The following is a 27,122-nucleotide window of genomic DNA, read 5'->3' on the forward strand; positions in this document are numbered from 1 at the left end:
AACCAAGCAGATGATTCAATCCAAGTAGTTTATTTATGCATCAAACGGCGGATAAAATATACCAACGATCATTAAAATTTGGAGTTTATTTTAAAAATATTATTGATTTTCACTTGTTAAAAAACATTAAACTTCACATTTAATATGAAGTTAATTGATTTTCTTCAAAGAAAATAAGTTTCAATTACTTTTGTAAAATATATCCAAACTTGAATGATCGTTGTCCAAATTTACCCATCAAATGGCAATGCTGCGTAAAACAATGGTCTCAATGGTAATACCAGGCCCAAATGCCAATAAAATGCCAAAATCTAACCCTTGTCCAGTAGTTGTGTTTCTTTCATTTAGTGATGTTTTTCTCATCTCATCAAGTACGAAAAACACACTTGAACTCCTCGTATTTCCATATTCACTTAGTATGAACACAAAGAAGAAACTGGAAGTTTTATTATCAAAACTCTTAAAAAACAATTAACTAAGAATCACTGCTTATATAGTAAGTGAAATTAGTAATCTGTTACAAAAGAAGAATGAGCCAAAATGCAGTTACAATCTAACTGATTTAGCAAGTTGTTGAAACAGAAAAGAAAGAGAAAAATACACAGTTGTACAGCTGCTCCAACACGGCCCCCTCAAGAAGAATCGAGTTGAATACTGCGAAGATTCATCTTGACCAGAGCAGGAACCATTTGAGAGTGGCTGAGTGTTTTAGTGAACACATCAGCAATCTGTGAGTGTGTTGAGACATGAACCAATTTGATAAAACCTTGATTGACACATTCCCTTGCATAGTGGCAATCAATTTCAAAATGTTTGGTTGTATCATGTAAGACTGGGTTTTTGGCAATTGAAATAGCAGCTTGACTATCACAGGAAACCAGAATAGGAAGTTGAAGTTTGAACTTAAAGTTACTCAACAAGTAGGAGATCCACTTTAACTCAGCATATGTAGCAGCAAGACTTCTATATTCAGCCTCAGCTGAAGATTTACTCACAACACTTTGTTTTTTTTGTTTTCCATGATATTAAGGATTCTCCAAGGAATATGCAGAAGCCTGTTAAGGATCTTCTCATTATCTGGCACCCTCCCCAATCTGAATCACAAAAAGCCTGTAGAATATGTGTTGTATGAGAAGGATAAAAAAGGCCAATGTAAAGAGTGCCTTTTAAGTATCTAAACACATGTAGAGCTGCATTAAGATGATGGACATAAGGTCTCTGCATATGTTGGCTGAGTTGTTGAGTACAATAGGCAATGTCTGGTTTGCTAAAACCAAGGTACAGCAATCGGCCAATAATTCTTCTATAGAAAGCTGTATTAGAAATTTCTTCTCCTGTCATAGATAAGTTGATTCCTGATGGCAGAGGGCTATAAGCAGGTTTAGCATCCATCATACCTGCATCTTTAAGCATATCAGTAATATACTTAACCTGTGATAGCATCATTCCAGATGAAGTTTTGGCTATCTCAATGCCAAGGAAATAAGTGACTGATCCCATATCTTTTAAAGTAAAAAGACTATGCAAGAAAGTTTTGACATCTGAAATTTGTTCATCACTAGAACTGGTTATAAGAATATCATCTACATAGATGATTATGGCTGTAAGAAAAAATCCTGAACTGCTTTGCTTAATAAACAAGCAGTGATAAAAAAACAGAACGAACGAACCCAAATTTCTCCAAATTAATCGACAGTTCCTTGTGCCATTGCCTTCCTGCCTGTTTTAGACCATACAAAGACTTAACTAGTCTGCAGACTTGACCATTTTTAGCTTTCGAATACCCTTGTGGTGGAACCATATAGAGCTCTTCATCAATGGTACCATGTAGGTAAGCATTGTTAACATCTACTTGATGAACATTCCAGGAATATATAACAGCAATAGCAAGAAATAGTCTTACTGTTACTGTTCTTGCAACAGGGTTGAAGGATTCATGAAAGTCAATGCCCTGAACTTGATTGAATCCTTTTGCAACCAATCTGGCTTTAAACTTATCAATTTCACCACTTGGCTTGTATTTGATTCGAAAAACCCATCTAGATGCAATTGGCTTCTTTCCTTTTGGTAACTCTGTAAGTATCCATGTATCATTTTTCTCTAATGCTTCAATTTCATTTTTCATAGCTTGTATCCAGGCTGGATTTGCAGCTGCTTCCTGGTAAGTTGTTGGTTCTTTGTGTTGAACTAAATTAACAACAAAGGCTTTATGGTCTTTTGAAAAAACTGCAAGAGGAAGTAAGGAAGTTGAAACTTGTGAAGTATCAACTATAAGAGCATTAGCATTAGAAAATTGAGTGTCTGCACATAGATGGACATAATCAGTCATCCAAGCAGGTTGTTGTCTACGCCTTTCTGACCTGCGCAGAGAGCTATGTGGTATTGTAGGTGAAATATCAGAATTTGAGTGTTCATTTATATCATCAAAAATTAGCAGTCTAGAGGTTCCAGGCATAACAGATCGAGGCTCATAAATTGTACTTTGCGTATCAGCCGTGCTTTTCTGCAAATTAGAATAAGGTAATATTTGTTCAAGAAATGTCACATCTCTAGAAGTAAAAATCTTACCAGCCTCCATGTTGTACACCTTATACCCCTTTTTTCCAGGAGTATAGCCTAGAAAAATACCTCTTACAGCTCTCGCATTCATTTTATCAGATGAATTTGGATCCCTGTAGAAACAAAGGCTGCCAAAAATGTGAAACAGAGAGTAGTCTGGCTGAGTATTATGAAATCTGAAGTATGGTGATTGCCATCCCAAAATTCTGCTAGGAAGAGCATTGATGATTGTAGCTGCCATCAAAACAGCTTCACCCCAAAATTCCGCAGGTAGACAAGCATGAAGAGTGATAGCCCTTGCCATTTCAAGGAAATGCCTGTGTTTTCTTTCAACCACTCCGTTTTGTTGTGGAGTGTAAGAACAACTCCTTTGATGAATGATTCCTTTTAATCTGAACAATTCACTACATTGATTATTCATGAACTCTCCTCCATTGTCTGATCTAATAATCTTCACTGAGGCATTATACTAGTTAGATATCATAAGCAGGAAAGTTTCTATAGCTTTGTAAACTTGAGACTTCTGTTGTAAAAGCACAATCCAAGTTACTCTAGTGAAATCATCAACTATTGACAGGAAGTATTTAGCACCAGTAATTGCAACTGTATTGTAAGGCCCCCATACATCTAGATGAAGTAACTGAAATCTTTCTGTACTTTTAATTTCACTTCTTGTAAAAGAGAATCTATGCATTTTTGCACATGGACAAGTCTCACAACTTGTGGAATTTGATTTCAACTCAATGGCTTCTATGTGACTTAAGGAGTCAAAGGAAGCATGCCCCAATCTTAAGTGCCACATATCAACACTATCTTTCAGATTTTGTTCATCGGGTTTTACAGAAAAGGCTTTATGCACATTGCATTTTAGAAAGCTGTCAATTACCTTTTCTGAGAATGAAGTGTCATCTAAAAGATACAAACCATCAATCAACCATGCTACTGCAAGCACCTGATTGCTCTTAGATTGTTGTAAGGAACAACAATTATCATAAAAGGTTATCTCAACCTCAGATTGTTTAAGGAGCTGACCTACAGATAGTAAATTGTATTGAAAGCCAGGTACATAAAGGACATTATTTAATGTCAAATCTTTATGCAATAAAACTGAGCCTATATCACTAACATTCTGTAGTGATCCATTTGGAAGAGTTACACTTTGTGAAGATGTAACCCTTTGCAACTTATTGAACCATTTTCCATTTGAACACACATATGGGAAGTGGCTCCACTATCTATGATCCAGTAAGAAGAATTTGCTGTAGTTAAACCATTCTTATTTGCACATCCAGCAAAAGCATTGAAATCGAAGTTCTGTAAAGGAGAATCAGTAGAAACTTTACCTTTCATGAACTTGTACATCTCACTAACCATTCTGGCCATTTTTTTGGAATCCATCTCCTCTTCATCTGAACTGTCATTTCTGCTAGAGCTGGCTCCAGAAACAGCATTAGCTTTTGCATTCTTCTTCTTGTTCTTCATATCTTTCCACCAATCTGGATATCCTACCAACTTAAAACAAGTTGATCTTGAATGACCAGATGTATTACAATGATCACAGTGCTCATTTTTCTTGGATTTGTTGTCTCTAGCTTTAGCTTCCCAAGAACCATTGCCATGAGTTTTGCTTAAGCTTGCAATCTCAATATTTTGACTGTTCATAACCTCTCCTTGTTGTTCTATTCTAAGAACCATGGAATAAGCTTTATGAATGTCTGGTAAAGGATCCATTAAGAGAATTTGGCTCCTCACATGATCATAGTGATCATTTAGCCCCATTAAAAACTGCACAAGCTTATCTTCATCATTTATTTCTGCAATTCTTTGAAAAGCATTACAAGCACAAGATCTAGCAGCATTACAAATGCATCCTGGCACAGGCCTAAGCATGGACAATTCATCCCAATTTTTCTTCAATTTACTGTAGTAAATCATAAGGGAAAGGTTACCTTGGTTAAAAGCACCAATTTCTCTTTTGATTTTGTAAAGCATAGGGCCATTACTTTGCCCAAATCTTCTTTTCAATTCTTTCCACAAATCACGAGCTGATGTGATGTAGAGGAATCCTTCTGCCAAATCTTTAGAAATTGTATTCACAATCCATGAAGATACAAGACAATCCTTCTTCTGCCATTTCTTGAATTCTGCAGAACCCGAAACAGGGATTTCATTATCCTCCAAGATGTACTTGAGTTTTCCTTTTGCAGTTAACACTCGAACCATTGCGCTGCTCCAAGCCAAGTAGTTTGTACTTGTTAGAGCGATGTTTATCAACACCAACCCAGGGTTCTCTGATGAAAATGAAGGAGAATTTCCTGAGTAATTTCCAGAATTTGCAGAAGCTTTCTCTCTCGTATGAGAAGAATCGGAAACGTCTTCTTCGTTAGAATCGCTGGGAATATCAGAAACTTCATCTTCTTGGTTATTAGATCGAGTGAAATGTTTTTTCTTTGCAATATGCTTCTTCTTTGCCATGATCGAACCAGATTTACTGACCTAATTCTCTGATACCATATGAACACAAAGAAGAAACTGGAAGTTTTATTATCAAAACTCTTAAAAAACAATTAACTAAGAATCACTGCTTATATAACAAGTGAAATTAGTAATCTGTTACAAAAGAAGAAGGAGCCAAAATGCAGTTACAATCTAACTGATTTAGCAAGTTGTTGAAACAAAAAAGAAAGAGAAAAATACACAGTTGTACAGCTGCTCTAACACTTAGCACATGTCGACTTACCCTAAGCTTCTCTTTATCCAAACCAAGTTTTTCTTCCATCCCTCGAAGTATACTTGGACCCCCAGCATGAGCTACATAAAACAATGAATTCCAATCTTTAACTCCAATTCCGTCACAAGTTTCATTCATTATTCCCACAATATGGTCTCCTATAATCTTTGGTATTGCACGTGATAAATAATACGATAAACCCATTTCGAGAGTCTGTCCTCTTATTGCATCCTCTGAGTTTGGAATAGTTGTTTGAAAAGCTGAGATAAGTTGAAACAATGGACGTTCAATATTGATATCAGGATCTGCACCAACTATCACAGCTCCAGCACCATCACTGAAAATGGCAGCTCCGACAAGAATGTCCAAATGTGTGTGTGAAGGAGCATGAAATGATACAACTACATGTTCTGAACAAACAACGAGAACTCGGGCATTAAGGTTGTTTTCGGCAACATCATTAGCCAGACGAAGAACGTTTCCACCTCCAGAGCAACCTTGTTGATAAATCATGAATCTTTTGATGGAGGGTGGAAGGCCGAGTTGCTTCATTAATGCATAGTCTGCGCTAGGCATATTTACGCTCGAAGATGTGCAAACAATAAGGTGTGTGATTCTTGACATTGGTTGTCCCCATTCTTCTATAGCCTTTAATGCAGCTTCTTTTCCTAATCTAGGCACTTCAGGAACTAGAATTTTTTGACGCACATCTAAAGATGGAGCATTGTAGATTCCTATATTAGGATATTTCTTGATAAGATCTTCAGAAAGATGGAGATAACGTTTCTTTATTTTTTATTTTTCACCTGTACATCACATGAATTACTAATGACCAATAATATCGCATTTATAGTTATGTAATGATTCAGTAATTTATTTTCAAACTGGATGTCGATTCTCAACTCATCCAATCTATAAAAAATTATTTTTGTGGGTCATAATGAGTTAAATGGGTTGAATGAGTTCGTAAGCTTATAATGAATGGTCTAAAATAAACTATCCAAAAACTCATATAACCCATCAACCCGTTTAAATTCTCAATTCACTCATATTTTGTTCTTAACTACTCCAGCTAAAATTTAAGAAAGTACTGCAAAGATTGAAAAACATTAAAACAAAAATGAAGAAAAAAAATCGAAAATGCATTAATAATTACATAGTTTTTTTGGGCAAAAAATATAATTAAGCTCATGATCAATTATTTTTTTCGTATTGAATCCGTGATCATTGATTCTGTAAAGAATCCAACTCTAATTTAACTTTTCCGTCGAGTTTTGGTGGCACGCATCATTAGGGTGATTCGGCCTATTGACGTGGACAAATAAAAATAAGAGTTTATTGACTAGGATATATAAAGAGAATAAAAAGAAATTACACAAATCAATTTCTAGTAGGTTCTTCTAAGCTCGATCTTCTCCTTTCCCATTTCACGATTTCCAACATTAGAATCGCTAAATTGATCTTCTCCCCTAATACCAAAATCTGTTTCTACCAGGTTGTTCCAAGCTCGATTTCCATCTTGAAAGAACCTAGTGGAAATAAATTTCTGTAATTTCTTTTTACTTTTTACTTTCTCTTTCCTAGTCAAGAAAATTATTTTTTTATTTGTCCAGATGGAAGTGAAAATATCAACATCAACAGGTTGAATCTCTCATAGGCTCGTGTTGCCCAAACTCGACGGAAAAGTTAAATAAGGGCCGAATCCATAACAAAATTAATGATCAAGAGCTCAATATGGAAAAATAATTGATCAAGAGGTTTGATCCTTAAAACATACAAAGTTCAAGGGCTTAATTATGCTTTTTGCCTTTATGAATTAGTACTTGTGGCTTTTGTTTCAAAATATGGGTTCGTGGTTGTTTCTGTTAACAGAATTGATGAATTTACCCTCATATCGTTAAATAGCTGAAGTCGCACAAGGACTTTTTTGTCCAAATTTTTCTCTCTCTCCTATTTAATATTGTGAGGATAAATTCCTCAATTCTATTAACGGCAACAACCACATACAATGATTCTAAACAAAAATCACAAATACCAATGTAATCATATAAGGTTTTTTAAGCGAAAAGTACAAAAACAAATCTTGTGGTTTGACCGATTTGCAAAGATAATCCTCGCGGTTTAAAAGTTTGAAAACATGAATTTATGCTTTTGCAGTTTACAAACTGAATTATTCTGTCAAAAATTATTGTCGTGACTATTTACCTCAAAAAAAGCGAATTGGAGCAATTAAAAAGACGGACTTTGTAAATTATCCAAAATACACATTCTAACTTTGCAAATTAACTAAGTCACAAGTATTATTCGACCGAAAAATTGACTCACATCCAAATCCACAAAGTATATACCCCTATTCACAAACTTTTAAAACAGGAGAATTGTTTTACAAATGGAACAAATATACAGAAAGTAATTAAATATAACTTACAGATACGTTTGAACTTGTCTTTTAAATCAATCAAATGATCACTTTGAGTGACTTTGAAATAGAAATCAGGATAATCTGATTGGTAGAAGCAATTGGGTGGAGTTGATGTGCCAATAGCAAGAATTGAAGCAATTCTCTTGCTTTTTTCCATATTTTCTTTCCTCAATTAGAAAAAAAACAAATTGATGTATTATCAACTTCAATCCCTTCAATTATATATATGCATTCCTGTAATATGGAGAGGGCTCATGTGAGAACCCTTTTTTAGGTGAGGACACTTCCTTATGGTGAGAACACTCAAAACTACATAGTTTTGAGTATAAAAATCACAAAAAATCATTGCTGATGATGAGGGGATTCGAACTTGGGACCATTTATCTACACTCCACACTGCTTACAACTAAGATAATTGCTTTTCTTATTTATTGTGGAGCGCGCTGATTAATATACCATTTTCCATGTAACTTCTATTGTTTAATATTTGACACATGCACTTATTAATATCGACTAAATGTGTATAATAATAAATTATTAATGGAAAAAAAGAAATGTGCATAATAATGAATTATTAATAGAACAAAAAAATCCAAAAACATGCTCCAATTTTTTATTTATTTAATTCCTCTATATTTTTTGTAATTTATGTTTTAAAATGTTAAGGACGATGTTCTAAATAATGTTACATATGTTCTAAACTTTATAATTTGTGTTCTAAAAATTAAGTATAATGTTTAAAAAATCAGTAAATATCTCGATCATTTTTGCATTTGTTCTATAATATAATTTATAACTCATGTTCGAAAAAACGTAACGCATGTTCTAAAAAACATAATGTATGTTCTAAAGTTTATAGTTTGTGTTCCAAAAATTAAGTATAATGTTATAAAAAAAATCAGTAGATATCTAGATCGTTTTTTCATTTGTTTTATAATATAATTTATAACTCATGTTCGAAAAAATATAACACATGTTCTAAAAAAAACATAACGCATGTTCTAAAAAATATGTCGTACGTTCTAAACTTCATAGTTCGTGTTTGTTCTATAATATAATTTATAACTCATGTTCGAAAAAACGTAACACATGTTCTAAAAAACATAACGTATGTTCTAAAGTTTATAGTTTGTGTTCCAAAAATTAAGTATAATGTTCTAAAATTATCAGTAGATATATGGATCGTTTTTTCATTTGTTCTATAATAATTTATAACTAATGTTCGAAAAAACATAACACATGTTCTAAAAAGACATAATGTATGTTCTAAAAAATATGTTGTACGTTCTAAACTTCATAGTTCGTGTTTGTTCTATAATATAATTTATAACTCATGTTCGAAAAAACGTAACGCATGTTCTAAAAAATATAATATATGCTCTAAAGTTTATAGTTTCTGTTCCAAAAATTTAGTATAATGTTCTAAAAAAATCAGTAGATATCTGGATCGTTTTTTCATTTGTTCTATAATATAATTTATAACTCATGTTCGAAAAAACATAACAAATGTTCTAAAAAAACATAACGTATATTTTTCTTATATAACATAACTTACAAAAATATAAAGGAATTAAATAAATAAGAAATTGGAGCATGGTCTTGTATTTTTTCTATTAATAATTCATTATTATGCACATTTCTTTTCTTTTTTCTATTAATAATTCATTATTATGCATATTTAATCGATATTAATAAGTGCATGCGTCAAATATTAAACAATAAAAGCTACTAGTATATTAAGCAGCGTGCGTGATATAATATACAAGGGAAGTAATTGTCTTAGTGGTAAGTAGAGTGTAGTACAAGTGAAGTGGCTAGGGTTCAAATCCCACTAGTAGCAATAGGGGAGGGATCAAGTGAGAACCCTCCCTTAGGTGAGGACACTTTGATAGGTGAGAACCACCTAAAACTACGTCGTTTTGAGTAGGGAAATTAAAAAAACGCTACTGCTCAGGGGGTTTGAACTTGGGACTCTTAATCTACACTCCACATTGCTTACCACTGAACCAATTGCTTTTTTTGTGTGTATTATGTTGCGCGCTGCTTAATATATCATTATCCTTTTAGCTTCTATTGTTTAATATTTGACGTATGCACTTATTAATATCGATTAAATATGCATAATGATTAATTATTAATAGAAAAAAAGAAATGTGCATAATAATGAATTATTAATAGAAAAAAAAAGAAATGTGCATAATAATGAATTATTAATAGAAAAAAATCCAAGAACATGCTCTAATTTCTTATTTATTTAATTCTTTTATATTTTTGTAATTTATGTTATATAAGAAAATATATTTTTTAAAACATATGTTAGAACATATATTTTAACTTTCAAAACACAAACTATGAAGTTTAGAACGTACGACATATTTTTTAGAACATACGTTATGTTTTTTAGAACATGTGTTATGTTTTTTTGAACATGAGTTATAAATTATATTATAGAACAAATGAAAAAACGATCCAGATATCTACTGATTTTTTTAGAACATTATACTTAATTTTTGAGACACAAACTATATATTTTTTAAAACAAACGTTAGAACATATATTTTAACTTTTAAAACACGAACTATGAAATTTAGAACGTACGACATATTTTTTAGAACATACGTTATGTTTTTTAGAATATGTGTTATGTTTTTTCAAACACGAGTTATAAATTATATTATAGAACAAATGAAAAAACGATCGAGATATCTACTGATTTTTTTAGAACATTATACTTAATTTTTGGAACACAAAATATAAACTTTAGAACATACGTTATGTTTTTTAGAACGTACGTTATGTTATTTAGAATATGAGTTAGAAATATATTATAGAACAAATGTAAAAATGGTCCATATATTTACTATTTTTTTAAAACATTATACTTAATTTTTAGAACACAAATTATAAAGTTTAGAACATATGTAACAATCGTCCTTAACATTTTAAAACATAAATTACAAAAATATAGAAGAATTAAATAAATAAGAAATTAGAGCATGTTCTTGGATTTTTTTTCTATTAATAATTCATTATTATGCACATTTCTTTTTTTTCTATTAATAATTTATTATTATGCACATTTAATCGATATTAGTAAGTGCATGCATCAAATATTAAACAATAGAAGCTAAAAGCGCAATGGTATATAAAGCAGCGCGCGACATAGTAGACAAGAAAAACAATTGGCTCAGTGATAAGCAGTGTGGAGTGTAAATGTAGAGTCCCAGGTTCAATCCTCCAAAGCAGTAGCATTTTTTTTTAATTTTTCTACTCAAAACGACGTAGTTTTGAGTGTTCTCACCATAAGGAAGTGTCATCACCTAAAAAATGGTTCTCACAAGAGCCATCTTCTTTTATTATATATTCCACAAATCACATCATTCAAAGTGACAATTGTATGGGTAATTTTTTTTATTATATATTGTACAAATTGATTTAGATTCAATAATTGTTGGATTCAATAATTTGACCACACAATCAACAATTTAATGATACATAATATATTTTAAAAATTATATTTTAGGGTATAAGATTTATTTTTTAAAGTCTATAATTTGATATAAATAATTAAGTAAAGAATATTTAATTAATTGCACAATATTAGTAATTTATTAATTAGGATATGATGTGACACGAAATTATTAGTTTGACGTATTAATTAAGATCATGCCATCTATATATTAGACAATAATTTATATTGTCGATTTAATTGTGCAAATCAATCTTATAGAGTATCTGAGATTAGTTATTTGTTCATATTTGATGGGTTGAGGATCCGAGCAAGTGAAACCGTAAGGCAATAAGATACTTTTCTAAGACATTTGTAGTCTGTTGTCATCGTGGGAATGATTATGAACTAAATACTAGCATGTGCCTTGCTTGTTGATGGTGTTTCACTGGTCAATGACATTAGATGTCAGTCAAGGGCATAAGGGCTTATGAAATAGTAAGAACTCGATCAATGTTATTGCTCATTCGATCTTATCAGTTAAGGGCATAAGGTCATCGTCCACTTGATTAGTGAAGCTGAAAGCGTGTGGGCACACCAAATGAGACAATAAGTGTTATTGCTCATTCAATCTTATCAGTTCACTTAGAGATCAAGAATGTTTGAGCACTATATGAGGGTGACAATGTCGTGCTTCATGTTGGACTAAAAATCGAATAGTAAGGATCAATTTAAGATTACTATTAGGTTCTAATTCTTTTGACATGAGATATCTTTCTAGTTTGGGTTGTCATAACGGCTTGCTAGAGTTTGCTTATGACTTGTAGGAAAAAAGTATCCTTCGAGCCCACTATCAGGATTAGATAGACCTACATGATCGCACATATAGAAAGTCTGGTTGGAATGCACATTCAGGGTGGCTTGGAATATATATAATAGTTATATACATTTAAACAGATATATATCAATGATAAGTCGGACTTGAGTGAACTAGAGTTTAGTCGGATTAAAATCCACTCACTACTAGAAAATAGTTGACCTCTGACAGAAATTCCCATCAGAAATCAAACCATTTCTGTCAAAAAGAGGTTTACGGACGGATTTTGCAACGGAACCTGAACGTGGCAGATTCGTTCGACGCAAAACTTCTTTCACGTTTCTCCTGACGGGTCGGTGACAGAATTTTTGTCACCATGTAAGTCGGAATTGCTGGCGGAAAAATACATCACAATATGGTGACGTTTTGTAGTGACGTTTTTCCGTCACATAATCTGAGGGAAGCTGAAAGACAGAATGAAAAACGTCAGAAGAATTGCTCCGTACAAATCTTATATAGGACGGAAATATTCATCAGAAAACACCAAACAAAATTATCCCAATATCACGTCAGAATGAATTAGTTCTGTAACGTAAATATTTTTTTAATTATATATATACACACACACACTAATACAAGTAGATGGAACATCAATATAAATTTAATTTTACAAACATATATAGTTGAAGCATCCATATAAATCCAAAATCATAAGAAAATTAATCTAATTAATTAGATAATATTAGTAAAATAAAAAGTGATTAGGTCCGATATAAAAAGTGATTAGCTGAAACATCCATGTAAATGGAGGAAATCAAGATAGTGATATGATGGTCAACAAGCAAATAAACGACATGTGATCAAGTTAGATAAAAAAACGACAGTGCTAGCACAAGGAAGTGACAAATGTCAAATAACTACCAACACATGTTATTTTAGGCTGATTTGAATCTAAATACTAAGCTAAAAGACAAAATCGATACCCAAACTTAATTTTAGTTAACTTCCAATACTAAATTGATCCCTTTATCAACTGAATGAACCATTTGCCCAATAAATACATGAAAAATGAACATCTGAATGCCTACAACCAAAAACAAGAATCTTCTCCCACACCCATCACACACAGTAGACACAATGATCAACCAAAGATTAGCAGATCCCAAAATTATAGCAGCAATAAGAGCAGAATCTTTCCCAAACCTAACCGATTGAAAAAGAATAGGAGCATAAAAAGCAATAACATTAAACAAATGACAAGTTCAAATAGGAGTTTAAAAAGATACCCTGCGAACATATGCCATATTTAGACAGATGAATTATGTAAAATTAAAAAATCACATAAGATCCAAGGCCTATTTGTACTCCCACAATGTTGCTTCAGTTTCATATTTTAAATTCAGCGGATACAGACTACTTTACCATGGTTCTAGTACACCATAATTACAAGTTATAATTAAAATTGAAGCTCCTTTTGCAGTTAAATTCATCAAGAAGCATCTATAGTGTATGTATTTTTATTACTTGATAGAGAAAAGCAGATCAACATCAAACAATATTTACTTAGTCCTTATCCAAGGATAAACTCCTAGCCTTATCATATCATATTTACTCTTACTTATCCCATTTTCTATACAAGTGTGAATTTGATGAGTGAAAAAGCCATTGTGTCAAAGTACAATATAAAAAATTACCCACACTATAAAGGAATAAATATGGAATGGTCAGTAGTATATTAAAGTAAAGTAATGAGACGAAACTAATTAAAATTTAAGATCAAATTCCACAATAATAAGCAACAAGGTAAGAGAAAAATAATTAAGCTAAATTCATGCAAACTCTCATATCTCAATGGTCCATTTGTAGCTTTAAAAATAAACAATTATATGAATATTCTACAGAAGACTAAGACTATCAAATCAAATATAAATATTGAAGATGACACAGTCCCTAGAAAAAAAATTTAAATCTTCATTTCTATTTCTAGATAACACCAAATGAGTTTTATATTGCCTTTCAAATATAGTCAAAAAGGCAAAGCAGATTTGGCGATTTCACTAACCTTAATAAGGTCACTAAGTTCATTATCAACTTGTTCAATTCCTCTTACTTTGATTAGAGATTTTCTTGCTAGTTCAATTTTCCCTTGTTCTAAGAGGCTACATGGTGCGTCAGGGATGAGTAATGCACCTAGTGTCATTATAGATGCAAAAGCTATGGCAAGACCGAGAGAAAGACGCCAGCCAAGGTGAGTTTGGCAGTGGCGAAGTTAATGAAATTGGCTAATAAAACACTTAAAGACCCAAATTAACCATTGGATAATGTGCATATGTTCAATTCATAAGGAAATTTTAGAAAATAAAAACATTCGATGATCTCAATCATCAACACACTATTAGCGACCACGAAGAAGATAATTACCATGCACCACTCAACTATAACATCAATTAATCATGCAATTAAAATCAACCAAAAAAGGAAACATTATGATCCAAACAGTAAGGAAACATCCATTTGATCCCCATTTTTAGCTTATGTTAATTACTTTCACTCTGATTCTTTTTTATAGTTAAGAATATTGTACCTTTTCTAATTGGTTCAGTCCTGAGATACTCGTAGAATCTTTTTTACATCTTTAGCATCAGCTTATTGTATTCGCCTCGATAAGCATCAACTCAGCACTTAAAAAAGTTGTAATACTTGCAACTAAAAAGTACTTAATTAGATTGAGATGCATCCATCACAACTGGAATAAAATAAAACGAAGCAAAGGTGAAACACTTCAATTCAACCCAAAGACATTTCAGTTTAGAATTTATATATACTATCAATACTAGTGTTCTAACTTGCCAAATTAAATACAACCTTAACTTTAATCGGGATTCCCTATATCTACTTGTCAATTGTAAAGAAGCCCAATTTTTAGCAGTCATACATGATAACATGATATGGTCTTTACTGCTTGATGGAAACAATCTGATCATTACCATGATTCATTCTAAGCTTCTTGGTCACATCCAGCTATCAACCATAAATAAGTTCATGGTACCTTAATTAGGACTGGAGAACATATCGAACTCCTGATAAAATACACACAATTAATGCTTTTCAGAATATGTACACCTGCAGAACTATCAACCAGAAATAAGGTCATCTTTTAATCTGGCCATTAAAAGATGAGACAGAGAAAAAGAAGAGAAATTCAACATTATATAACTGTAACAAATGAACAACATTTAATAGGAATAAGCAACATCACAATAAGGCAATGACATGTTTAATTTCCCAATATGTGTTCCATAAATAAGAGCTACTCAGTATGAAGCAAAAGCTTCGGAAACATAGCACTTCAAAAATAAGTGTATACAAAGCATGTCAATGGGATTACTGATTAAGCTTGTTGCTCATACTAATTTTCACAGACTTGCAGTTTTAACAGGTTATTACATATTTTCAAATATAACACACTTCCTACCTTATGAAAAAAAAATAATAAAAAACAAATATATATAATTTTGGTTCAAAAATTTCATACACTATTGAACGAATCCCTTCCATCAGCACTTTCCTTAGACATCACCATGTGAACTTCAAGATTTATCCCACCACATGCCTTTACTTGTACAATCCCATTATTAGGCAGTGAAATTCCATTTTCCCCTTTTGGCTTCAAGATCTGTAAGCCCTCCACACCAACCTACATACACCTCATACAATCACAAATCGCAATAAGAGACAAGGAGACACAAGTAGATTATTGACGTAACAGGACCTAAGTTTAGAATCATCAAGATGCTAGTAAAATATTAGAGGGAATTACCTATGTTGTACTGTGACACCAACCACAACACAATCAACCAACAATGAAAATATAGTTGACTGAAAGGCGTTGTCGTCCAAGCCGAGAACTAGAGTCATCATCGGAGTTAAGCAAGGGGCGCCACCCATCACATAAAAAAGAAAAGAGGAAGAAATAAGGTTTGAGAGAAGAGAGAGAGAGAGAGAGAGAGAGGGGGGGGGGAGGGGCGGAACATCAATAAGAGGAGAGAGAGAATCAACTCCTTTTATATGCAAGAAGATAGGGTTTTAAGTTGGACCATCCGATCAAAGATGAATTAACGGTCTAGAAATAGTCTTCCAAGTAAAAAATTATATTTTTACCCCTCTATCATTAGCAGAATTATACATTGAAATCTTTCTTATTGTTTTCCAATTGTTACCTCACTGATTATAATTAACATTACACTAACTTTTCGTTATCATACTATTATTTACATAACATAATAACTTCTAATATAAATTAAAATAACATAAAATAAAATACAAAAAATATATAAAATATAATTATTATATAGTTATATTAGTATTATATATATGTAATTTTTTGAGAGGATATATGTATTATTAATGTTGTATTAATTTATATTTTATATATATTAATAAAATTACATTTATAAAAAATTAAACGAAATAAATACATATTCTGATTCCAAATTTAATACCAAATTTAACCTATTATATGTATTTAATAAATATAATAATATATTTTCCTTTCCATTTTTCACCCATAATTTTATATATATATATATATATATATATATATATATATATATATATATATATATATTAATTTGATAAATATAATAATTTATAATTTCTTTTACTTATCGGGTTTTAATCGCTAGATACTGATTATATAACAACTAGATTCCTAAAAAGACCACTCGCTCGTGCTAGTCCCGGTGAGCCAATAATTTAACCATCCATATTGAGAAAAATATATTAAACTTTAAAAACATAAGAGAAAAAAAATTGGTGTAATTTCCTCAAAATGTTTCTATTTTCCTTTTAAAACAAATATATATAATAACTTTGATGAACATATTAAACGTTACAAAAACAAGAAATAATATTTTCAAAATAAAATATTAACATCCAATTATTTAATTATAATTGATATACATAATAATCAAAACCCTACGAGGTATTTTTATTGGATTCAAGTTATATATATATTAATGTAATTTTAGTAAATAAAAAAATTATTAAACACCTCAAGAATAAGAAATAAATTCAAGTAAATACATTTATTTTCATAAAAATAAACATTTACATTAATACAAACATTTAATTTCTGACGGAATTCCGTGGTAGATGCTAGTGGAGTTTATTTTCCGTCAAAATTTCCGACACAGAGCTGACGAAATAAGTTTTGTCAAAACATTCCATCCTCGAAAAGTGGTGGGAATTTTCCCGCCATACTTTTCAGACGAAATTTTTATTCCGTCTGCAACATCCGTCAGCATTACAGACGATTTTGATTTGTGATGGAACTCCGTCTGGCATTTATGACGGAAATGTTTCCGTCAGAAATAAAAAAATTTCTAATAGTGACTTCAGCCCAAGCCTAGTAAATAAATATCAATAGGGGAATTATCTGATAGGAAATTACAGTTCAATTGGTTGAAGCATAAATAAGATAATAATATTTACAATATTGGATAATATAAATAAGAAAAGAAAATTATACTTCAACCAATTATATCTCTTTTTAAGAAAGATACTAATTAGGCATTAGAGAGTCCCATGTCGTCCATCGATATCTCTATTGTTTTGTAGTAAATAATCGTACTTTGAGGAATAACAAGACATCCGACCACCAAAAATCTACGAGATTTATCATATGATAACCAAACTAAATCTATTTCAAAACCGAACTGAACAAGACTATAGAAATAATCAAACAAAACTATAATTTTGGTTCAATTATCGGTTATCACCGACTTTGTTCACCCCTACATATGTGTGATAAGTATAGGCAGTATGTAATGGACTAGGACTGGTAATGGACCAGCAGTTTGTAATGGACTAGGACTGGTTATCTTAGCTTGTAGCAGTCCATACGAACTCAGATTCCTACGGTGTTGGGGTATGCCCTAGTCCCGAGACTTCATATTTAATGGTATCATTAAGAATAAGGCAATAATATGTTAAGTCATACTTACTATTGCAAGATGATTAACAGAGTATCCAAGATTAGTGATCTGCACATGTTTGGCGGGTTGAGGACCTGGTCAAGTGAAGTCGTGTGGCAATAAGATACTAATCTAAATATCCTTGCTCTATTATTATCGTGGGAACGAAAATTAACTAGTTTGTGCCTTGGTTGTGATGGTGTTTCACTTGTCACAAACATGGAGTGTCAAACTAAAGGCATTAGGGTTTATGGAAGTAAACTCTAGATCGATCCGTTATGAGAACACCACATGGTTATCAATGTCACATGTGGTTCTCATCTAACAGTCTTAGATGAATCCTTAGACCCAAAATCACTATGAGACCTAGATGAGACACTACATACTTTTGTTATCACTTAACAGACCATGGGTGAAGTGCATGGATTGATACTTACCCGAGGGAGAGCAGATATCACCGTCCATTTGATTAGTGGAATTGAGAAGAGTGTGGCCACACCCAAATGAAGCAATGTATATTGCTTATTCGAACTTATCAGTTCACTAAAAAATCAAGGAATGTCTGAACACTATATGAGGATGGTTGTATCTTGCCTCATGTTGAACATGATATCATTTAGTAAAGGATTATTATGAGGTTACTATTAGGTTATGAGTCTTTGAACACGAAATTAATATCTGAGTTGGATAGTCGTAGTGGTCAGCTAAAACCTACTGATGACTAGAATAGATGAACTGGAGGTTCGGTCTAACCACCACCTCTAGCTATACCTATTTGGATCTGTCGTGGAATGGAACTACTATGGAATCAAGTTTTTGCTTAAGAATGGATAGAATAAAGAGGAATTCAATTAGATTGAATTCAGTTTCGGTCTGGTCCAAATGGGAGATCATAGGGGCAAGTTCAATCTAAAGTTTAGTTTTCAATTTAATTAGATTAAATTGGAAACGTAAATTTAGAATATATATATATATATATATATATATATATAGTTGTATATACAATTAATATTATAGTTAGAACTTTATAATATAACATTAGATGTTACATATATAATTCTAATATAATATCTTAGTTTAAAATTAAATAATATTTATTGGATATTATTATTTTCTAGTTTTAGTAATTAAATACATGTTTAATCAAATTGGATTTGATTAAAAGTATTTGGATTAAGGGCCCACATAATCCATGTAGATTAATACTGCATATTAATTTGCATAAATTAATTTAATACATAGTTGTACGTATATAAGTTAATTAGATTATATTATGTTAAATATTTTGGATAATTAGAATATAAAATAATTTTTTTGGTAAAAGGAATATAAAATAATTGGATTATCTTAATTCTAATTAAAATTCAAAATATTTATAAATGGAATTAAGGGATAATGGAGTGAGATTTTTAAGGAAACGAAACGACCCACTTCTTATCCCATAACTGAAATCTTCGGCCATCTCTCGCGTAACTCACATGTGAATTCATTTTTCACAGACACAGAAGAAAAGAAAAGCTAAAAACACTTTGTTCTTAATTCAAGAAAAGCAAAATCAATTCATGTACCTGCAGATTTGAGCTAGAATATTGATTTGAGTATGAAGATTTGATTCTTGTGATTAGCAATCTATTGTTCCTATTCTGCGAGTGACGAAATGGAGGGAATTCGCCTTTCAACTCCTCAATCTCGTTCAAAGGGACATTCTTGCTCCATCCTTTGATGAAAGGTATTTTTCTTAACCTTAATCTTAACTGCATATGGTAGATCCTTCTGGATCGGTATTAATTTTATGCTATATGTGTTTTTAAAACCGTTAAAAGCATGTTAAAACTCCATCAGTGGTATCAGAGCTGATCGTATGCTAGTTTTGATTAGGTTAAAATTGGATTTGTTTTTAGTTTTATAGGGTAAATCTGTTTTCTGAAAAATGCAACAATTCATTTCAAGAAAGTGTTGTCTTAAGCTGTTTTAATGTTGTTTTTGGACAGATTATTAGATTCTAAAAGTGTTGCATTAGTTCTGATGAAAAAATCAAGTAGTTAAATCTAAGACTAATTTAATTAAGGTTATGTTTTATTTTGTTTGGGAAACAACATAAAATATAAATAACTTTAAATATTAAATTTAATATATATACATATGGTATATAAATATTAAATTGTAATATTATGATTTTATCAATATAAGTTTATATTAATTTATGCAATTTCATAATTAAATCACTCATGAATTATTATATGTAATTAAAACGTTTTTTTATATGATTGTTTCACTCATATTTTAATTTGGACCAATTTCGTAATTAATCTACTTAAGTTGGCCCAAATTGGTAAAATTAATAGAGTTGGGGGCAATTAGACAATTTAATTTGGCTTGGATTTGATATTATTTTGCCAATTATATCTTTTTCGTCAAAATGTGTGAGAAATTGGAAGTATTGGGTCGATTTGGTAATTTGCCAATTATTCTAGCTGAATTGGATAATTAGCTAATTAAATCAATGATGGAGCTGCACAAAAATCGTGGAAGTTGGAAAGTGGGGTATTGGAGCTGAAATATGGGTTAGTGGATGAAAGCAGTTATGGACATTCATTGCTGAGCAGTTACAGAACTTCCTTGCTGAAACGTGCAACTTTCTTTTTAGATAGTTTCCAACATACTTTTTACAGTAGAAAAATATAATTCAGCAACAAAAATAGTTAGTGGATGAGAGCAGTTACAGAAGTTATTGGAACTTCCTTGCTGAAACGTAGAACTTACTTTGCTGGACAATTACTTACTTATTTTTGTAGTATAAATACAAGTTTTGGCAGCAGAAAAAGGGATCCAACTCAATCAACAAACAAAAATACAACAATCAACCAAACAAATCTCAACAAGACTCAAAAGTCTCAGAAAAATCTCTACTACTAGTAGACTCAATTTCTTTCAATTTTCAGTTGTCTTAGTTCTACACTTTCTTTCAATTGTCAATTCTAAGTTCTTTCAATTCAATTCCTATATTTGTAATCCTTTCAATTTCAGAATCTTAATTTCGGTTATTCAAGCATTTCCTTTTATTATCAATTTCAAATTTGGCATCGTTTTCTTCAATTAATCTCGATATTCGTAGATATAATTGACGAACTTTAAGCTTTTTGTCATGTCCTTTAAGCTTTCACACGATCTTTTGATTTAGAAGTCAGATTTTCAATTTTTGAAGTTTTCAACAAACTATCTGGCACGCTCGCAATCTAATCCAATTCACTCAAAAAAAGGCAAATTGAATAAGATTGAGTGTTTGAATTGTTGGGAGACTAGAGCTAGAACTTACAAATTAAAAGTTGATTAAATTGAATAAACTAAGGCTGTAGATTTAGCTAAACTCCATAATTAGAGCATTGTTTGAATTCCATTTGGATTTGAGTTTGATTTTGATTTGATTTTGTTGATTCAGTTCAGTTGGACTGTTGATTGAGTTGGATCCCTTTTCCTACTGCAAAAACTTGTATTTATGCTGTAAAAATAAGTAGGTAACTATCCATCAAGTAAGTTCCATGTTTCAGCAAGGAAGTTCCAATAAGTTTTGTAATTGCTCTCATCCACTAACTGTTTTTGCTGCTGAATTATATTTTTCTGCTGTAAAAAATATGTTGGAAACTGCTCAGCAAGAAAGTTTCACGTTTCAACAAGTAAGTTTCACGTTTTAGCAAGGAAGTTTCATAACTACTTTCCCCCACTAACACATGTTTCAGCTCCACTACCTTACTTTCCAACTTCCACGATTTTTGTGGAGCTCCATCATTGATTTAATTGGCTAATTACCCAATTCAATCAGAATAATTGGTAAATTACCAAATCAGCCTAATACTTCTAATTTTTTACATATTTTGACGAAAAAGATACAATTGGTAGTTACGTAGCTAAACGTACATCACTATAAAACCTAGAATTCTACGATTTTATATCTTCTTCCTCATAAGATCTGCTAACTTAAACATCAAAGTGAGGTCATCAATTTCTGGCCCCTCCCTTTGATCATTTTTCTACCTTATTTTAGGAAAGTATCCTCTCAAACCAACCTCGAGGGGTTCCTCTTCATATTTTCTCACATCAAATTGGTGCATTGAGCATGGATCTATACCATGGCTCGCTGAAAGATTCATCAAATCCCCTTCAGTCACTAACCTTCCCCCACCAAATCTAGTTCCCTCTCAAGAGCTCAAGGCTTATCTGGATGCAAGTGGGAATCTCATCCAGTTCCCAAAAATCACTTCAGGTTTGAACAAATGTATGAATGAATCTATGGGCTTGTTAGACATAAAAATATAAAGTTTTTGGATGGGATGAGATTGTCTGAGACGCTATGAACAAGATCAAAAGAGAGTCAAGATCATCAAAATCATAATAGTTAATTCAAATTAATTATGTTATATGCTAAAAAAATAATATAAATGTGATTTTAAGTTAAATTAAAATCTTAATTATTTTGGTAACAAAAATAGGAATGCTAAATAATGTGGTTACTTTCTTTTGATAAAAAAATTACTTGAAATGAAATATAAAAAAAACATCAAAATTATCGAATCTATTACTATATTCTAAAGTTGTAGACAAACTGTCTGGCGTGTCGTATTCTTATTCTCTAGCGGCTGAGTTGTCATTTTGTAATTTTTTGTGATTATTTAATTTGTTCCACAATCTATATATCAGGATATTTAACGTTTACCGTTTCCAAACCCTTCTATCATGTCCACCTTCTTCATTTACGGTTTCAAAACCCACTCCATGCCATCAACTGTTTCTCCCTCTTTCTCAAATCCAAAACTGTCTCTCAATTATCTACTCTCTCTTCCTCAACTATGGCTTGGTTTCAAATTTCATCCATTCCTCCAGTCTCCCTCTCCTCGATTTCAATCTCTCTCTCAATCCAAATCAGATGGTAATTTACGTCCATCCTATCACCAGGTTAACTCTCACTCACTCTATCTATCCATCTACATCAAATACCAGAAAATTTATAGCAGTTCATGGTTCAATACTCTGCTACCCAGGCGAATAGCAAATGCCAAAAAATTATCGCGGTTCATGGTTTAATACTCTGATGCCCCAGGCGCAAATAAACTATGAAGATAAATTCAAATCTACCTGGTTCTTTTCCAAATTACCGTCGGGCAACTTTATTTTTCTTCTTCCTTTAATTACATTTCCATTTGGGTAAGTCATATCGATTCAACTGCATTTCACTTTATTTTACATCTGAATTTTTTGAATTATGACTTTCCAAACTACTTTGGCATCGATTTTGAAGATGAGCTGTGTATAGATAATTAAGAAGATTTTCATCATTAGTTGTTCATCAAATGCAATCTGTCCCTTTTAATGGCAGAATTTTTATTTTTATTCTAATGAAGTAGCAAGCTAATTGATACAATAAAATAGGTTGAAGAATAAGTTCAGTCAAGTTAAAGGGGTTTATGTTATGGTTTTGCTTTACCATGGAGAAGCAGAAAGAATTCGGTCCTTAAAAGAATGCATATACTTGGGACATTTTTTTCTAGCATTTTTTTTCTTGCTAATCTATTATTCTAATGGTTTTTAGGTTTCTGATTCCCCTAATTATGACTTCTTATTATCTCAACTAAATTCAGAACTGTAGATTTCAAGAAACTTATTTTGTAGATTTATATAGTTTTATGCATTTGGTGTATTATCATTCTGTTTATGTAATATTTATTGCAGATCATGGCTCTCATGGCTCTCATGGTCGCCCAGGCTCATCTTCTTCTATAGTAGCATCATTCAAAATGCGGATTCTGCAGGTGTGTGATACTATATTGTATTTGAGTTTTTCTAATCTTAATGAAATTGTCTTTTTCATGATAATGGTCATTATGTTATGTGTGTGTTCTCACTAAAACATGGGTTGATTTGGTGATTAATCTTAAGGTTATTTTGGTTTTTCTGGTGATGTTTCTTTAAAATGTGAATGCTAATTCTGGTTCCTACAGAAAAGAGAGTTCTACCTATGATGAAGATGGAGCCGGGCCTAATGTAGAGATCACATGTTGTATATTGGTGGATAGTGTACATGTTTGAATTACCCTCTATGTTGTTAAAGTGATTTTTTGTTTATTTAAGTTTTTTGCTTGCACACTTTTTTTGTTTGTGCTATGCTATATTGATAGAAAAACATGTGTGGCTGCTCGGCTGCTCAATTAATTTTTTTGAGGGATATATCCAAGTGAAGGTTTCTTCTGTGGCTGCTCAATTGATCAAAAGGGGTTTGTATGTAGTAAATATTTCCATCTTTTCTAGGGTAAAGAAAATGAATAATGTGTGTAGATACAACTTTCAGTACGAGTGATTTTCTTGCATGTGTGCCTTTTCCAAGTACAATGGTTTCGACACCATTGACTGTATTTATTAGTATTTCAAATTTTTTCTTTTAACTAAAACACATTTATGTATATCTCTAATTAATTGTTGAATTATCTCTTCCATTTTTTAAAAGTTGAATTATTCTATGGTTACACTTTGCTATTATTGATTGAGCTTTGGTCCAACTAATAATTTGGATATTGGATGGGGAAGTTTAATGTCTCGGTTTATGTTTGAGAATTGATTTTCTTTATTAGCATTTTAAAAGCCTTAGCTCATAGGCTTTTCTACTTTGCAGTGCTATCCTGGTGAAGATGATTTGGAATAAGCTATTGTCCATTCTGAGATGTTGAAATCGTTTTTTGTATGTTATTTTGTTGTGATTAAACTTTCAAAAAAAATTATGTGAAAATGGACAATTTCATAATTAGTAGATGCTTTCGTTATTAGTGAACCAAGACTAATTGATTTTGACAATGTTCCATTTTTTTTTTCTCTTTTAGGAGAAGCCAAAATCAGAAAATCATGTGAAAGTGGAGAACTTGAGGTTCAATTCAATATTTAGGATTGGTGATTGGTTAGTTTCAAAAGCTCATAATTTTCATTAAATAAATTAACTGTGAACAGGTGATACAATAAATAATATTAATTTCATCTCTAAATTTTGTTTCATAGCACCAAATCTGTTCTCACACTATTTTCGGTTTCTTACGGGTTCCTAATAAAAGTTTGTTTCTTTTTATTTATTCAGTTAAAGAAGCAAAGGTTAATCTCACTTCTTTTTAGTAATATCAGTTGTCTGAGTTCGATCCGATGCAGGACTCCCTTAGAAGCCCTTTTATATTAGATTTGAAAAATGAAGAGAAATCAGCAAAAGAACAAGGATATAGTTTTCAATCCGATGAATATCAATACAATTTAATTCCAGCGGAGAACTTGGAGCAACAGTTTCTGCAATTGATGTAGACTCTTACCAACTTACGGCTTTGCCTCTGAATGCAGAAAGATAATGCATTGATATGAAATATTTGCAGCTATTATTAACTTGATTTTAAGTCATGCACAATTTGGTTTTTCACAACATTATTTATTAAAATTCTACATATTTTTGTCTGGAAAAATTAAATAAAGGAAATTTTTATCTTTATTTTACAATGGATGAATGTTATTATTCATTCCTTGCTAGCCTGTGTATAACCACGTATGGAGTATAATATACCAATGCTTATTATTTTGTCTTCACTAATTTTGTTATATATCTTTTAAATGTTTTTTTCTTTATTTTGATGAATTGAGTTTGGATTAGCTATTCATGTGATTTTGCAAAGATTCAAGTTATTGAGTGTTTAGAAGAATCCCTAAAATTGATATATAATAATATTTGAGATCTTATAAATGTTGGTAATTTGATATGTAATGGATCGAAAACATTAAATCATTCCTCAAAAATGTCAAGTGGTAAGGTGTAATATCAATTTATAATGTTTAAAATGGTGTAATTTTGGTAATCAAAATTTCATCTTAATATCGATAAGTTGGATTACTTTTAGACAACATTATAAAATAATGAAAACTATATTAATTTTATGGACAACTTTTTATTTTCACAGTGATTTTAGTAATTAATATAAAATAGCTATTGTATTATTGTAAATATTTATTTGATTTTTTGATGTACGCTATATGAATGTAATATATGATGGTCTAAAACCTAATCCCGATTATACAAAATTATTATATACACCGTGCATTGCACGGGTAGAAGACTAGTTGTTTAAATAAGAGAAAGAAACATGTTGAGGCTATTTTTTTAGTTGATTAAATTTATAATTTTTCAATTTGATATATTAAGTGATCAATTAATTATAATCACATACATTCGACTATTAGATTAATTAATTATAAACATCAACCTTAATTAAAAATATGTTACTTATTCCTACCAAAAAAAATATGTTACTTATAATTATTTTTAACGGTTGAAAAATAATTATATATATATATATATATATATATATATATATATATAAAATATGGGTATACAATTTTTTCATAAAACTTTATATAATCTATAAAAAAAAATATAATTCCAAATACAATGATTTCCAAACTTTCAACTTGTGTTTAATTATTTTTACACTTTTCAAATGATAATTGTTTTCCTTTCTAGAAGCATCAAAATCATAATAACAAAAATAATTCTAATGATTATTTTGAACTCTATAATTATGTAAGCAGTCTTGATCACATGCACCTTAATGAGCATGTAAAATTTGCTCATTCACCATTAGATCTAGGCTTATTAGAATCCTAAAGTGGAGATTCAAAGCATCATGGGGCTTAGATTTAATAAGCCTAGATCTAACGGTGAATGAGCAAATTCACTTGCTCATTAAGGTGCATGTGAAAATTCCTGATTGTATCAATACCTAGTATAATTAACTGATAATAGATCAATAATTATTCCGAACATATGGATCAACGAGCGCGCAATTTAACCTATGCATAATTATCATTACTACGTGCGCTAATGAAAAAGAGCTTTCGATCTCGGTGGTATCAATCCATATATTCACATATATACCTAAGAGATGATGGTTTTGTCTGTCTAATCTCATTACCCTTCTTCACTATCATTACTATATGTGTCTCGAGTCTTTATCAAGGCGTACAAACTACTAAACTACCAAGACTACTTTTAACACCAAATAAATAGAAAAAGTAGTTGCGCGGCTAAAAGGTACATCACTACATAACCCTGAAATTTTACTATATTCTGCATCTTCTTCCTCATAAGTTCTGATAAC

At 31.2% G+C, this 27,122-nt stretch overlaps 1 long non-coding RNA gene and 1 pseudogene across 1 annotated transcript; one reads left to right on the plus strand and one right to left on the minus strand.

Moving 5' to 3' along the window:
- Positions 1-237: 237 nt before the first annotated feature.
- On the minus strand, positions 238-14,177 carry LOC136200478 (stilbene synthase 4-like; annotated as a pseudogene).
- Positions 14,178-22,718: 8,541 nt separating this feature from the next.
- LOC136201062 (uncharacterized) lies at positions 22,719-25,462 on the plus strand. Its single transcript, XR_010673668.1, has 3 exons — positions 22,719-23,151; positions 23,677-23,756; positions 24,819-25,462. It is a non-coding gene; the product is annotated as an uncharacterized lncRNA (long non-coding RNA).
- Positions 25,463-27,122: the final 1,660 nt, after the last annotated feature.

The sequence above is a fragment of the Euphorbia lathyris genome, chromosome 7 (genome assembly GCF_963576675.1).
Source record: "Euphorbia lathyris chromosome 7, ddEupLath1.1, whole genome shotgun sequence".
Lineage (NCBI taxonomy): Eukaryota > Viridiplantae > Streptophyta > Magnoliopsida > Malpighiales > Euphorbiaceae > Euphorbia > Euphorbia lathyris.